Raw genomic sequence first — 16,611 nt, 5'->3', positions numbered from 1 at the left:
CAAATTTCTGTTGTTAAGAGAGAGAGTTATTAAATGAGTGTTGCTCCATTTTATATCCTTTGTTGCCACAGCTGTTAAGTAAATCACTCAGTTAAGTTAGTAACATTGTTGTCAAATGAATCAGACTCTCCCATAGATTTTGCTTCTCAGAAGGTCAGAAAAGGTGATCATATGACCTCGGGACAGTGCAGTCACCATCAATATATGGATATAATTTACTTGGACTTCAGTAAGCCATTTGATAAAGTAGGTCACAACCTACTACTTGATAAGATAGAAAAATGTGGGTTAGAGAGCATCACCACCAGATGGATTCATAGCTTGCTGACAGGCTGTACTCAGTGTGTGGTCCTAAATGGAACTGCATCTACATGGAGGGAAGGGTGTAGTGGAGTGCCTCAGGGTTCTGTTCTGGGCCCAGTGCTCTTCAACATCTTCATCAACAATTTGGATGAGGAGATAGATGGGGAACTCATCAAATTTGCAGAGGACATCAAGCTGGCATGCCGCAAAGAGGAACCTGAAGGGATTTTTACTAAGATTTTTAAACAACATTTTAAGGGGATCCGGGAGGGGGCAGGCCCATGGGATCCGGAATGAACTTTGGGAAGTTCGACCCGGACAGCAGTCCAGACCATCGGATGGTCGCAGGGGGGAGTAGGGGTTTGGGAATGGATGCAGCTCCGAGTGAGGAGGGTCTTTCTATCCCGACAGTGATTGGGAGGGGCAGAGAGTGTGGGAGCAGAGGGCTTTATCGTAATCGGGGAATGGGTCAATGCTGTCTTCAAGCGGTGGCATTCCTTCCCTCATTGCTCTTCTCGCTCCCCCAGGGGCATAGGATTACAGGAACCTGGACTCAGGTTGGTCTATATCAATGCGAGGTCCGTGGTGAACAAGGCTCCCCTCATACAGGACCTTATTGAGGAGGAGAACATGGACCTGGCTTGCATCACGGAGACATGGTTGGGCCAAGAGGGGGGTGTCCCTCTCTCAGAATTGTGCCCACCAGGTTTCCGGGTGCTTCACCAGCCACGGGCCCAGGGCAGGGGTGGGGGGGGTGGCGGTTATTATTAGGGAGAGTCTTTGCGAGTGGCCACTGTTCCTCAGATAGGCGGGTGTGAGTCTCTCCTCTTGAAGTGGGGTCCTGGAGTTCAGTTGGGCCTATTGATTACATACCTGTCTCCCAGCTGCATGTCATCGGTCCTGCCCAAGCTTCTCGATGTCTTGTCCGGGTTGGCGATTGAGCTCCCCAGGCTTATAATTCTGGAGGATTTCAATCTTCCTTCCATGGGTGAGGTGTCTGAGTTGGCCTGAGAGTTCATGGCTTCCATGATGGCCATGGACCTGACTCAAATAATTCAGGACCCGACCCATAATGGAGGACACACACTCGACCTGGGTTTTATCTCTGGGCAGTGGATTAATGATTTGGGTAGGGGGATTTAACTGTCCAACCCGTCATGGTCCGATCATTTTCTTCTCTGGCTAGACTTTCAGTACGCCATCCCCCACCACTGGGAGGCGGAACCGACCAGGTGGTTCCACCCCAGGCACCTGATGGAACCTGAAAGGTTCCAGACGGAGCTTGGGACATTTCCTGCTTCCCTTGCCCACAACTCTGCTGAGGCCCTAGTAGAAGCCTGGGAGAAGGCAGCTGCTGGGGCGTTGGATTGAGTTGTGCCTTTGCGGCCTCTGACCCGGCGCAGACCCCGGGTGGCCCCCTGGTTTACCGAGGAGCTCTGGGAGATGAAGCGCCGGAAAAGATACCTAGAGAGCTGTTGGAGGTCCAGCGGATCTGAATCTGATCAAACACAGCTAAGAACTTATCTTAAGTCTTACCTAGTGGCGATGGAAGTGGCAAAGCTTGTCTACTTTTCCGCTCTCATTGTGTCCACAGATAACCGCCCAGCCACCCTGTTTAGAGTGACCCGCTCACTGTTTAACCAGAAACCGAGGGATGACCCCTTGCAGGGTAGGGCTGAGGAATTAGTACAGTATCTACTGGAAAAAATTGCTCAGATCTGGACTGGCTTGGACTCCGACTGGGCGGAATCCAGCGGAGTGGAGAGGGCAGGTCTTGATCATACCATTTGGGGTGAGTTTGACCGTGTGACTCTGGATGATGTGGACAGGATCATGCATAAACTGAGCACTACAACTTGTTTACTGGACCCATGTCCCTCCTGGCTGGTTTCGGCCGCCTGGGAGGTGATAGGGGGCTGGCTCCAAGCAGTTGTCAATGCTTCTTTGATGGAGGGTGTCTTCTCATCCACCTTAAAAGAGGCGGTGGTGAGGCCCCTCCTCAAGAAGCCTGCTCTGGACCCGGCCTCATTAAATAACTACCGTCCTGTCTCCAACATTTGCTTTGTAGCAAAGGTTGTTGAGAGTGTGGTGGTGCATCTGTTCCCGCAATTCCTGGATGAAGCGGACTATCTGGACCCGTATCAGTTCGGTTTCAGACCCGGCTACAGCATGGAACCGGCATTGGTCGCACTGGTGGATGATCTCTGGCGGGCACAGGACAGGGGCTGATCCTCTGTCCTGGTCCTACTTGACCTCTCAGTGGCTTTTGATACCATCGATCATGGTATCCTGCTGTGATGGCTCGGGGGGTTGGGAGTGGGAGGCACTGTTTTACGGTGGTTCTCCTCCTACCTCTCGGGCCACTCACAGTTTGTATTGGCAGGGGGACAGAGATCTACCCCGGGGCCCCTCACATGTGCGGTTTGTAGTGCTTGTTCTTAAGCAGCCACTATTAAGCCTTCCGTTTCTTTCTTGATGGTTCCCATCTTAAGCCATGCCCATGTCTGCTAAGCTTGTAAGCTGCCCTGAGTCTTCGGAGAAGGGCAGGATATAAATGGAATTAAAATATAATTTAAAAAATGTCAAGTTGTTATCACATTTTCCTTCAATATTTTTCAAATGCTGTCCATGCAAAGCTTTGGTTTTCCATCTATTTAATCTGTCATCCAGCCGTTTTTCCTTATATTCTGCCTTTTTTTTCCTGTTATTTTTATAATGCTCTCTGTTTTCACAGCCTGTAGCAATTTTTCTGTATTTTGACTTACTTATTATTATTATTATTATTATTATTATTATTATTATTATTATTATTATTATTATTACTGTTGTTGTTGTTATTGTTATTATCACAGTCAGCCAGATGTTCAGACTCGATTTGGCATTTTTGTCTACCTATTGAGTCCTTACCAAGGACCTGGGATAGGCAGATGTGGATGTTTGATAGTATTACAGATATTATCGCAGGATGGAAGCAATTCCTAGTAAGGCTGCCTTTTGCAATTAACTAATTTTAATTTAATTTAATTTATTAATATTTCTATACCGCCCTTCTCCCGAAGGACTCAGGGCGGTGTACAGGGCAAGAATAAAACACAACTAATGGCTAATTTGTCAATGCCAATGGTGTTCAAGTGATGCTCCAGTTGTTTTGGATTGCATCCAAGGCACCTATTACTATTGGTACTATCCTTGCTTGCCTTTGCCACAGTCTTTCTATTTCTATTTGTAGGTCTTTGTATTTTGTTATCTTCCCCAGTTCTTTCTCGTCTATTCTGCTGTCTCCAGGCACTGCCACATCCACTATCCAGACTTTTTTGTCTTTGTTATCGACAATTGTTAAGCCCAGGGTGTTATGTTGCAGGTGCTTGTCTGTTTGAATTCTGAAGTCCCAGAGAAGTTTAACTTTATCATTTTCTATGACTTTCCTATTTTTTATTTTTTTAATTTTTTATTAGTTTTATAGGGTTAAAAAGGAAGGTAAGGAAATGGGGATTTGGAATAGGGTAGTGGAAAGGTTAAGGGTAGGGGTTGGGGTATATACATATATTTGTGAAGCAATATGGTGGTTGGGTAGTCAAAAGTAACAAATAACAAGTTGTTTGTAGGTAGTTCAGGTTGCATCAATAAAAATTCCCTCTCTGATTCCCTTAATTTTCACATAGTCAAAGTAATTAAGTTAACACATTTCTAGTTATGAGCTAGTCAATTAACAAAGTTTTCAATATAGTTAGACTAATACATATCAAAATCCTGTTTTTAAGTTTTACCTAATTGTAATAAAAATACTCTAAGGTAGCCTATAATATATAAAAAAGTGCTTACTTTTTGGGTAACCTACAATTCCCTATTTCAATAAAGAGTAATTCTCTTGTCTACAAAACTTACATTGTTTATTAGAAATCATTCTTATGATTTAACAGTAAAATCTAATTTTCATCTTAACACATCACCAATTATTAAAAAAAGATTTTTTTTGTCTTAACCATTCTACACTTAATAAAATACTGTCTTCTATTATAAGATTCTAAATTCTATTGTATAATTCAAAGTTTTATTCTAAAAGCTTAATTTTGTTTTCCTTTAAAAATCTAGAACCTAAATATGAAATCAGTTTATTTTTTTTAAGATTCCCCTTAGTCCATCAAAAGAAATTTTTTAAGTTCTGTCTTTACAAATCCCAAAAACAAGAGACAAATCTAAGTCTTTAAATCTAACCCTCACCTTCTTTTTGTGCCAATCAGGCTTCCATCTTAATGCCTTTAAGTTCTCCATTGTATCTCCCTTTCTTCCTCTACCTTTTATTTGAATCCACGGAGACCATCCAAATAACAGTTTTGCCAAGCTAGTGTCCCCTTTATAATCCTTGAACTATTACTTTAATAGCTCAGTTTTTGATGTTTGATGTGATATGATTGTCATTAATTCATTCTGATCTTTTTCTTTTTCCATTTCCATCTGGGTTAGGTAGTAAGTAGTAGCTGTATTTGGAGGCCTTTGATATCTTCGCTCTTAATGTTGCTTTCTTGGGGTATTGTTGTTTTTTGAATTGTAAGTTTTGTAGTTAAAGTTGGAGTTTGGACTTTGAAGTTCTCTGTAGGCTGTGTTTGTTGCTCTTTGAAGTCTCCTATTTTAGTATTGATTTCCACTTCTATTTGTTTTTCGGTTGGCAGTTCATCATTTAAGGTAAAATTTGGTTTGGTGGCTTTGAGTTGTCAGGTTTATCATGCAGTTTGGCTTTAATTTGTTCAGTTATAGCCAAGATAGTGTCCAATATCAATTTGTAGTTAAGTGGTGGGATATAATCATCCATTTTGTTAGTGTTTACAGCTAAGTCTTCCATGGAGGCTATTTTAATAAGAGTCAGTAAAATTCAACCTCCAATGTTTCTAAAAGTTGTTTTCAGTGCCAAGTGTTCCCACACTTGTCTTTAAAGATAATATCAAGGACAGCTCTCAGGTCTCAAAAAAAGCAAAAATTTTACTTGCAATTCCAGGTTTAGCCACAGGATGTCATCAGTAGCATATAGAATAAGTTGTAAAGTTCTTTTTTTCCAAATTAATATAAAGCTTTTGTATAATTAGTCCATTCTTTTTCCTTAGTTCACATCTTAAACAGAAAATAGGGTAGTAGATCCCCACAAAAATAGGAGCTTTTTAATAAGTAGGAATGAGATTATTTAGTTTCTTTATTTAATCAGCTAGGTGTTTTTTTCCTTCCTTCAATGCTTTAAGGCTTAAAATGTTGATTCCCCCAGGTATACAAAAGCCGTTTTCTCAAAAAGAGGGGGGAGAAAATTTTTAGAAAAGTCCCACAGGCAGGCAGTTAGGGGGATAGAAAAGGAAAGGTCTCACCCAGGTCCTACAGATTGCTTTGCTGTGCTAGATGGTGCTTTTGGCTTTCAGCAGGGAGTGGCTTAGTGATCGGCCATGTTGATGGCCGGTCTCTTCTTCTTCAGGCCAAAAGGAGCTGCTCCAGATTCAAGCGGAGGGCTGCCACCCTTCCACAATCACAGGAGGGTCTCCTTGCGGTGGTTGCCCCTCCAGGGTGACTTTCAAACCTTTTCAGGGTCCTCCAATAAAGAAGGATCGGACGGCAGGGAGGGAGCTCTCCCCTGCACATCCAAAATTGCCGTGTGCACAAACCGGAACAACTTTCTCTCTTTTATGATCACACCAGTTCTTGCTTACAGGCAAATGATATTTCTTGCAGATCTTCCAATGCACCATTGTTGCTACTTTGTCATGCCACTGCTTTTAGTCAGTCTGTGCGATCTTCTTGCAGCAGCTTACCAGGTAAGTCATCTTTAAATATATTTTCTTATATAGTTCAAGATAAAATTGTTATTGTTTATCATTAGGTGCATATTTTCCAATCATTAATATCTGCTTTTGGTCCATCATGATTTCAACCATTTTTGAAGGGTTAGGGAGGGGGGAGGGTCAGGCCCGGCAGAATGAGAGGAAGATCCTACCGGACCTGTCTCAGTCTAGGTTGGCCAACGGCCGCGGCAATATGAGAGCCGGGGAGAGTCTTGGGACCTAGGGGGATGGGATAGGGATACCGATCCCCATGGTAATTGGGAATGGCAGCAGATGGATGAGCAGAGGGCCATATCATAATCTGAGATCACGCCCCCGCTATCTTCAAGCTGTGGCGCGCTCCGACCCTCTGGCTCTCACCTGCTGTCCTGGGGAAGAGGGAGGGCAGACACCTGAGCTCAGGCTGATCTATTTTAATGCCAGGTCTGTTGTGAATAAAGCTCCCCTCATCCATGATTTGATCGAGGAGGAAGACGCAGACCTGGCGTGCATCACGGAAACCTGGTTGGGCCTGGAGGGAGGGGTCCCTCTGACTGATTTATCCCCTCCAGGTTTCCGTGTGCTACATCAACCTCAAGCTCAGGGTAGGGGAGGTGGTGTGGCGGTCATTATCAGAGAAACCCTCCATCCGCGGGAGGCCACTGCCCCTCAGATAGACGGATGTGAATCCTTCCTCTTACGATGGGGTCCTGGTGGTCAGTTGGGCCTACTTGTGGTATACCTCTCTCCAAGCTGCGCAGCAACGGTTCTACCCAGGCTACTTGACGCCATCTCAGGATTGGCGGTTGAATTTCCAAGACTTATGGTTCTGGGAGACTTTAATCTACCTTCCCTGGGCAGTGCATCGGAGGTGGCCCGAGAGTTCATGGCTTCCATGACGGCCATGGACCTGACCCAAATTACTCAGGACCCGACTCATGAGGGAGGAAACATGCCTGATCTTATTTTTATCTCTGGGCAATGGCTTAATGGACTGGGTGGGGTTACTCCAACATCGCAACCCCTTTCATGGACAGACCATTATCTCCTGTGGTTGGGCCTCCGTCACGTCACCCCCTGCTGTCAGGAGGCGGAACCGACCAGATGGTTCCGCCCCAGGCGCCTGATGGACCCAGATAAATTCCAGATGGCGCTTGGACTGATTCCCACCTCCCTCTCCCACAGCCCGGTCGAGTCCTTAGTTAATGCCTGGCAACAGGCTGCTTCGGAGGCTCTCGACTGCGTTGTCCCTTTGCGGCCTCCGACCCGGCGCAAGTCCCAACTCGCTCCTTGGTTCTCCAAAGACCTGCGGGAGATGAAACGCGGGAGAAGGGGCCTAGAGAGCATTTGGAGAACCAGTCGGTCCGAGTCTGACCGAACACAGTTAAGATCCTTTTCTAGATCTTATCTTGTGGCAATGAGGGTGGCAAAGCGCGCTTACTTCACCACCCTCATTGCGTCCGCAGATAACCGCCCGGCCGCCCTATTTAGAGTGGTCCGCTCCCTTTTAAATCAAGGGATGGGAGAGGACCCCCTAAAATATCTGGTGGACAAAATTGCTCAGATTCGGGCAGGTCTGGACTCTGACTGGGCAGTATCTGACGAGAGAAAAACGATGAATTTGGCCGGGAAAATTTGGGAACAGTTTGATCCTGTGACTTCGGATGAAGTGGACAAGATCATGGGGAAACTAAGTGCCGCCACATGTTTGTTGGACCCGTGTCCCTCCTGGCTACTCTATGCATCTTGGGAGGTTACACGAGGCTGGCTCCTAGCAGTTATCAATGCCTCACTGAGTGAAGGGTACTTCCCTGCCGCCTTGAAAGAGGCGGTGGTAAGGCCCCTCCTTAAGAAACCTGCATTGGATCCAGCTATTTTAAACAACTTCCGTCCTGTCTCCAACCTTCGCTTTCTTGCGAAGGTTGTTGAGAGCGTGGTGGCACGACAGCTCTCTCACACTTATACTTTGTACTTCATTCATAATAAGCACCATTATGTAAAGCATAGAAGAGGAAAATGAAATACTAGACAGAGTAGATTGAATGGATGAGATAACACAAGAAAACATAGCTAAATCTAATTTAGATAAAGTATCATGTACTATACTATTCCATACATTTATTTTTCTGCAAACCATTCTTAGTTTCATCACAAGCTTACAGCAACTCATATATTGTGTCTGCCTTTGTGACAATCTTATGAATTCCATACAACTTTAATTTTATTTGCTTCTCCTTCCTCTTAAATCTATTTCACCGTTTAAGCTGACTTTGTAATAATGCCGCTTGGGGGTGTGTGTGAAAGCGCATCAGCTCCCTCTGGTCCTGGATGAAGCAGATTATCTGGACCCGTACCAATCGGGTTTCAGGCCCGGGTACAGCACGGAGACGGCATTGGTCGCTCTGGTGAATGATCTCTGGCGGGCCCGAGATAGAGGTTATTCCTCTGTCCTGGTCCTATTAGATCTCTCAGCGGTTTTTGATACCATTGACCACGGTATCTTACTGCGTCGTCTTGAGGGGTTGGGAGTGGGAGGCACCGTTCTGCGGTGGTTCTCCTCCTACCTCTCGGATCGTTCGCAGATGGTGTTAGCAGGGGGGCAGAGGTCAAGCCCTAGGCCCCTTAGTTGTGGAGTGCCTCAGGGATCGGTGCTCTCGCCCCTCCTGTTCAACATCTATATGAAGCCGCTGGGAGAGATCATCCGTGGCTTCAGGGTGAAATATCATCAATATGCTGATGATACCCAGCTATTCATCTCCACCCCGAACCAACCCAGTGATGCCCTCGATGTGATGTCCCGTTGCCTGGAAGCGGTACAGATTTGGATGGGAAAGAACAGGCTTCGACTCAACCCGGCCAAGACTGAGTGGCTCTACATACCGTCATCTCGTTTAGTCCAAGAGGTTCCATCTTTGACTATAGGAGGAGAGATGTTACCTCCCATTGATAGAGCACGCAATCTGGGCATCCTCCTTGATTCACAACTCAGTTTTGAAGATCATATTGGAGTCGTGGCTAGGGGGGCATTTGCCCAGATTTGCCTAATATACCAATTGCTCCCCTTTCTGGACCGAGATGCCCTACGTACAGTCACACACGCACTCGTTACCTCCCGTATAGACTACTGTAATGCTCTCTACATGGGGCTGCCCTTAAAGACCACCCGGAGGCTTCAGCTGGTGCAGAGTGCAGCTGCACGGGTAGTGATGGGAGCACCCCGATACTCCCATATTACACCCCTCCTGCGTGAGCTGCATTGGCTACTGGTTGCCCTCCGGGTGAGATTTAAGGTGCTGGTACTTACCTTCAAAGCCCTACATGGCTTAGGCCCGGGATACTTGCAGGACCATCTGCTGCCAGGAACAAATTCCCATCGCCCAGTACGCTCACACAGAGAAGGCCTCCTCAGGGTACCGTCGGCTAGGCAATGTCGGCTGGCGACCCATAATTTATTTTTAATTTTTAATTTTAATGTATTGCACAGATGATTTTAACTTTATTTTTATCTTAATTTCTGTACTTATTATATGTTTTGTTGTTAGCCGCCCTGAGTCCTTCGGGAGATAGGGCGGGATATAAATCCCATTTATAAATAAATAAATAAATAAATTAGAATTCTCCCCTCTTCATCTGCATAGATTTGTTTGGGACTCATCTTTTCTTTAATATAAAAAGCTACTCCACTTTTCTTTTGAGATGACGATGCAATGTAGAGTTTGCCAACTTTTGGTTGTTCTAATTTTTTTTTATTGAAAAGTTTTATAAAACTTACAATATAATCCCCAAAACCAACCCACCCTAAACCCCCCCTCTCCCTCCCCCACTTCCCAGAGCTGAGTACAGGGTTACAAATATAATAATCATAATCTAACTAACATTAACCAACTATATAAATAACCAAGTTCATAATGCGCTTTAACTCCCCTTTAATATAAATACAAGCAAAATAAAAATAAACATAATAGTAAAAACATAAACAAATAAATATCCAAGTTATTAAACAATACAATATCCAAGTTATTAAACAATACGAATACCAAAAATAATAATACCATATAATTAAAACTAATAAAAATTCCACTATAATAAACTATTAATAACAATCTAAAATTTACTCATAGGCTAAATGGAACTTTTTAGTCCCATATATATTCTGAATATAATCTATCCATCTTCTCCAGACCGAAATGGATCTTTCTTGAGAATGATCCTTCAAATAAGCAGAAATCATAGCCATTTATGCTAGCTTTCACACTCTAAGCGTCCATTCTTCTATAGTAGGCAAGCTATCCTTCTTCCAATATTGCCCTACCAATAACCTTGCAGCTGTTATCAAATTCAACATCAAATTAGTTTCTTTAGTATCACAATCTGTAATAACACCCAATAAAAATAATTGTGGAGTAAACTTTATCCTTCTCTTGAAAATCTTTTGAATGTTCCACCAAATTTTAATCCAAAAAGCTTTTATATTTCTACAATCCACCAGATATGAAAATAAGTAGCATCCAAACTACCACATCTCCAACATTTGGGCTGTAAATTAGGATACATACAAGACAACTTTTTAGGATCCAGATGCCATCTATAAAACATTTTATAAAAATTTTCTCTTAAATTTTGGGCCTGGGTAAATTTTACATTTCTAACCCAAATTACCTCCCATATATCCAATGGGATCGGTTCTTGAATATTTTGGGTCCACTTTACCATACAATCTTTAACTAATTCCATTTCTGAATCCAATTCTATTAAAGCATTATAAATTCTCTTTATATGCTCTCGATTTTGATCTTTAATCTGTTTTACCAAGTTTTCATCCATTAATGTAATACCAACCTTCTGATCTAACTTCCACCTAGCTTGCAATTGAGTGTACTGGAACCAGGACTGTACAATATTTTCTTGTTTTAACTCACCTAGCGACTTTAATTGCCAATCATTCCCTACCAATCTAAGTAATTCCTTATAAGAAATCATATCCAAATTCACACTCATAGATACACCCTCTATCGCGTTTCCAGGAATCCCCCAGATTGGTATTTTATAATTTAACTTATAATAATACTTTTTCCAGACACGCAATAAAGCACTTTTTAAAATATGAGATTTAAAAGCCTTGTCAACATTTTTATCATAAATTAAATATGCATGCCACCCATATAATAAGTCCCATCCCTCAAGATAAAGTGTTCTTTTATTTGTTAAATTAAGCCAATCACTAACCAGTGTTAAAACCACTGCATCATAGTATAATTTCAAATTAGGCACCTTAAGTCCTCCTCTTTCCCGTGCATCTTGTAAAATCTTAAGTTTAACTCTTGGTTTTTCCCCGCCCAGATAAATTTATTAATACCCTGCTGCCATTCGTCCAAATTAGCATCTTTTTTCAAAATAGGTATCATTTGAAAGAAAAAGAGAAATTTTGGTAAAACATTCATTTTAACAGCTGCAATTTTCCCCAACAAAGATAATTGTAATTTTTTCAATTATTTTGGTCCTTTTGTACTTTTAACCATAATGTCTCATAATTATTCTTATATAATTTCACATTAGAGACTGTAATATATACTCGCAAATATTTAACCTTTTTTACTATTTCATAACCTGTCAATTTAACTAACAATTCCTTTTCATTCATTGTCATGTTTTTAGATAATATTTTAGTCTTATTATTATTTACCTTAAAACCAGAAACTTTCCCATATTGAGTTATAATTTCCATCAAGTCTATAACCGATTGAATTGGTTGAGATGTCACAACCAAGTCATCCGCAAAGGCTCTTAACCTATAATCGTTCTGTTTTATTTTTATTCCCTTTATTATAGTTGATTCACGAATTTTAATCAATAAAATCTCCAATGTTAAAACAAACAACAATGGTGATAGTGGACATCCCTGTCTTGTGCCTTTTTCAATTTTAAATGCCTCTGTTAATCCCCCATTAATTATAATTTGTGCCGATTGTTGTTGATATATAGGCCTAAGAGAATGTAAAAAATTATCCCCAAAATTCATTTTATCAACAACTTTCAATAAAAATTGCCAATTCAACTGATCAAAAGCTTTTTCAGCATCCAAAAATATCAATGCCACAGGGATTTGGTTGTTCTTATCCAAATACTCAATTAAATTAACAATTTGTCTTACATTATATTTCATATATCTTCCAATTATAAATCCAGACTGATCAATATGAATCATTTGCTTCAAAACTTGCATTAATTTATTTGCCAATATTTTTGAAAATATCTTATAATCTGTATTCAAAAGCGATATAGGTCTATAATTCTTAGGCTGGGTAAGGTCTTGGTCCTCCTTTGGAATCAGTGATATAAAAGCCCTTCTCCAAGATGAACCAGGGGAACATGAATATGTGTTTGTTTTTCGAATTTGAGCTCTATCTGCAATGGACACTTTTCATGCTATAAGCAGTTTTTCCTCCAATCTGGATATTATTAAACAATTCCTTTAATGGTTCTATCATCTCTGCAGATAATATTTTATAATAAATTGCTGATAATCCATCTGCACCAGGAGCCTTCCCCACTTTTAACTGCTTAATTGCTAAAATAATTTCCTCAGAAGTAATTAAACAATTCATCTCCTTTCGTTGTTCATTTGAAAGTCTAGGGAAATGTGCTGCCTCTAGGTATTTATCTATATCTAAGGCTTGTATATTTTCACTAGCATATAATTTTGTATAAAAATCTAAAAAACTCTTTTTAATCAACTTTTGTTGATATACCTCTTTACCTTTATATTCTATTTTCTCTATAATATGTGATTTCTGTTTCTTCCTTAATTGATAAGCCAACCACCTACCAGGCTTGTTTGCATTACAAAATGTATTATGTTTTGCATAACGCAAATTAGTTGCAACCTGATCAGCCATTAACATATTAAATTGCTCTTTAAACAAATTTATGGAAACCCTTAATCTATCATCCGGGTCTGGATGGGGAGGAACAGGCTTCGGCTCAACCCTGACAAGACTGAGTGGCTGTTCGTGCCAGCATCCCGGGAAATTCCGATTATTCCATCTCTTGCCATGGGGGGTGAGCTATTACCCCCTGTAGATAGGGCACACAACTTGGGGGTCCTTCTAGATTCACAGCTCTCTTTAGAAGAGCATATTGGAGCTGTGACTAGGGGGGCCTTTGCCCAGGTTCACCTGGTGCGCCAGTTGCGACCCTATCTGGACCGGGATGCCTTGTGTACAGTCACTCATGCACTCGTGACCTCTCGTCTGGACTACTGTAATGCTCTCTACATGGGGCTGCCCTTGAAGACCACTCAGAGGCACCAACTGGTGCAGAATGCAGCCGCGCAAGTTGTGCTGGGAGTCTCCCGATACTCCCATGTTACACCTTTGCTCTGCGAGCTGCATTGGCTGCCGGTTGCCTTCTGGGTGAGATTCAAGGTGTTGGTAATGACTTACAAAGCCCTACATGGCATGGGTCCGGATTACCTACGGCAACACCTGCGGCCGGCGTCAACTTCCCTCCGTCCAGTGCGCTCCCACAGAGAGGGCCTCCTCAGGGTGCCTCCGATCAAAGAATGTCGATTGGTGGCCCCTAGGGGGAGGGCGTTCTCTGTGGGCGCGCCAGACCTGTGGAACCGCTTGCCGGTTGAGCTCTGGATGGCCCCCGACCTTCTCTCCTTCCGGCGCGATCTAAAAACTTATTTATTCGAGCAATCTGACCTGGTTTGATGGGTTAGGGTTGGGGTTTTAATATGTCTTTTAATTACTGTTTTAAATTTGGGCATAATATTTGTTTTTTAACTTTTGTATTTCATTTTTATATTTATTGCCCTGTACACCGCCCTGAGTCCTTCGGGAGAAGGGCGGTATAAAAATATAATAAATAAATAAATAAATAAATAAATAAATAAATAAATAAATAAATAAATAAATAAATAAATAATCTGATGGGTTCAAAACAAAAGTTTTCTCCTTCGATTTAATCTCTTCTTCAAGCTCTTTACGTTTTTGCATTTGCTTATGCCTATATCCATTATTCCCCTTCATGGATTACTGCCTTGTCGTGGCGAAGGGGCTTGCGTAATTCAATGAAGCTATGAGCTATGCCGTGCAGGGCCACCCAAGACGGACAGGTCATAGCAGAGAGTTCTGACAAAACGTGATCCACTGGAGAAGGAAATGGCAACCCACTCCAGTATCTTTGCCATGAAAACCCTATGGACAGTACCAAAAGGCAAAACAATATGACGCTGGAAGATGAGCCCCTCAGGTCGGAAGGCGTCCAATATGCTACTGGGGAAGAGCAGAGGGCTAGTACTAGTAGCGCCAGAAAGAATGAAGCGACTGGGCCAAAGCCGAAAGGACGCTCAGCTGTGGATATGTCTGGTGGTGAAAGGAAAGTCCGATGCTGTAAAGATTTTTTCTCCATAGGAACCTGGAATGTAAGATCCATGAATCAAGGAAAGCTGGACGTGGTCAAACAAGAGATGACAAGACTAAACATTGACATCTTAGGTATCAGCGAACTAAAATGGACAGGAATGGGTGAATTTAATTCAGATGACCATCAGGTATACTACTGCGGGCAAGAATCCCTCAGAAGAAATGGAGTAGCCTTCATAGTCAATAAAAAAATAGGAAAAGCAATACTGGGATACAATCCTCAAAATGACAGAATGATCTCAGTTCGAATCCAAGGCAAACCATTCAATATCACAGTAGTCCAAGTCTATGCCCCAACCACCGGTGCTGAAGAGGATGAAATTGACCGGTTCTATGAAGCCCTACAGCACCTTATAGAACTAAAACCCAGAAATGATGTCCTTATCATCATGGGGGATTGGAATGCTAAAGTAGGAAGCCAAAAGGTAACTGGAATAACAGGCAAGTTTGGCCTTGGAGTACAAAATGAAGCAGGGCACAGGCTGATAGAATTTTGTCAAGAGAATACGATGGTCATAGCAAACACTCTTTTCCAACAACCCAAGAGACGGCTTTACACATGGACATCACCAGACGGTCAACACAGAAATCAGATTGACTATATGCTCTGCAGCCAAAGATGGAGAAGCTCTATACAGTCAGTAAAAACAAGACCAGGAGCTGACTGTGGCTCAGACCATGAGCTTCTTGTTGCAAAGTTTAGGCTTAAATTAAAGAAAGTAGGGAAAAGCGCTAGGCCAGTCAGGTATGAATTAAATCATATCCCTGTTGAATATACAGTAGAGGTGACAAATAGATTTAAGGAATTAGATCTGATAGACAGAGTGCCTGAAGAACTATGGACAGAGGTTCACAACATTGTACAACAGGTAGCAACCAAAACCATCCCAAAGAAAAGAAATGCAAGAAAGCAAAATGGCTGTCTGAGGAAGCTTTGCAAATAGCTGAGGAAAGGAGAGAAGCGAAAGGCAAGGGAGAAAAAGAAAGATATGCCCAATTAAATGCAGAATTCCAAAGAATAGCTAGAAGAGATAAGAATGCCTTCTTAAATGAACAATGCAAAGAAATAGAAGAAAACAATAGACTAGGGAGGACCAGAGATCTTTTCAAGAAAATTGGAGAGATGAAAGGAACGTTTAATGCAAAAATGGGCATGATAAAGGACCAAAATGGCAGGGACCTAACAGAGGCAGAAGAGATTAAGAAGAGGTGGCAAAATTACACAGAAGAACTATACAAGAATGAGCTTAACGTCCCTGATAATCACAATGAGGTGGTCACTGACCTCGAGCCAGACATCCTAGAATGTGAAGTGAAGTGGGCCTTAGAAAAGCTGAGCAACAACAAAGCTAGTGGAGGTGACAGTATTCCAGCTGAGCTATTCAAAATCTTAAAAGACGATGCAGTAAAAGTGCTACACTCAATTTGCCAGCAAATTTGGAAAACTCAACAGTGGCCACAGGATTGGAAAAGATCAGTTTACATTCCAATTCCAAAGAAAGGCAGTGCCAAAGAATGTTCAAACTATCGCACCATTGCACTCATTTCTCATGCTAGTAAAGTTATGCTTAAAATTCTACAAGGTAGACTCCAGCAGCATGTGGATCGAGAACTACCAGAAGTACAGGCAGGATTTCGAAGAGGCAGAGGAACTAGAGATCAAATTGCTAACATACGCTGGATCATGGAGAAAGCTAGAGAGTTCCAGAAAAACATCTACTTCTGCTTCATCGACTATGCTAAAGCCTTTGATTGTGTGGATCATAACAAACTCTGGCAAGTCCTTAAAGAGATGGGCATACCAGACCATCTTATTTGTCTCTTGAGAAATCTATATGCGGGCCAAGAAGCAACAGTGAGAACTGGACACGGAACCACTGATTGGTTCAAAATTGGGAAAGGAGTCCGGCAAGGCTGTATACTGTCGCCTTGCCTATTTAACTTATATGCAGAGCACATCATGAGAAAGGCAGGGCTAGATGAATCAAAAGTTGGAATTAAGATTGCCGGAAGAAACATCAACAACCTAAGATATGCAGATGATACCACTCTAATGGCAGAAAGTGAAGAAGAACTAAAGA

The sequence above is a fragment of the Vipera berus genome (genome assembly GCF_964194415.1).
Source record: "Vipera berus genome assembly, chromosome: 3".
Taxonomy (NCBI): domain Eukaryota; kingdom Metazoa; phylum Chordata; class Lepidosauria; order Squamata; family Viperidae; genus Vipera; species Vipera berus.
The sequence above is the reverse complement of the archived record's forward strand: the minus strand, read 5'-3'. Positions refer to the sequence as shown.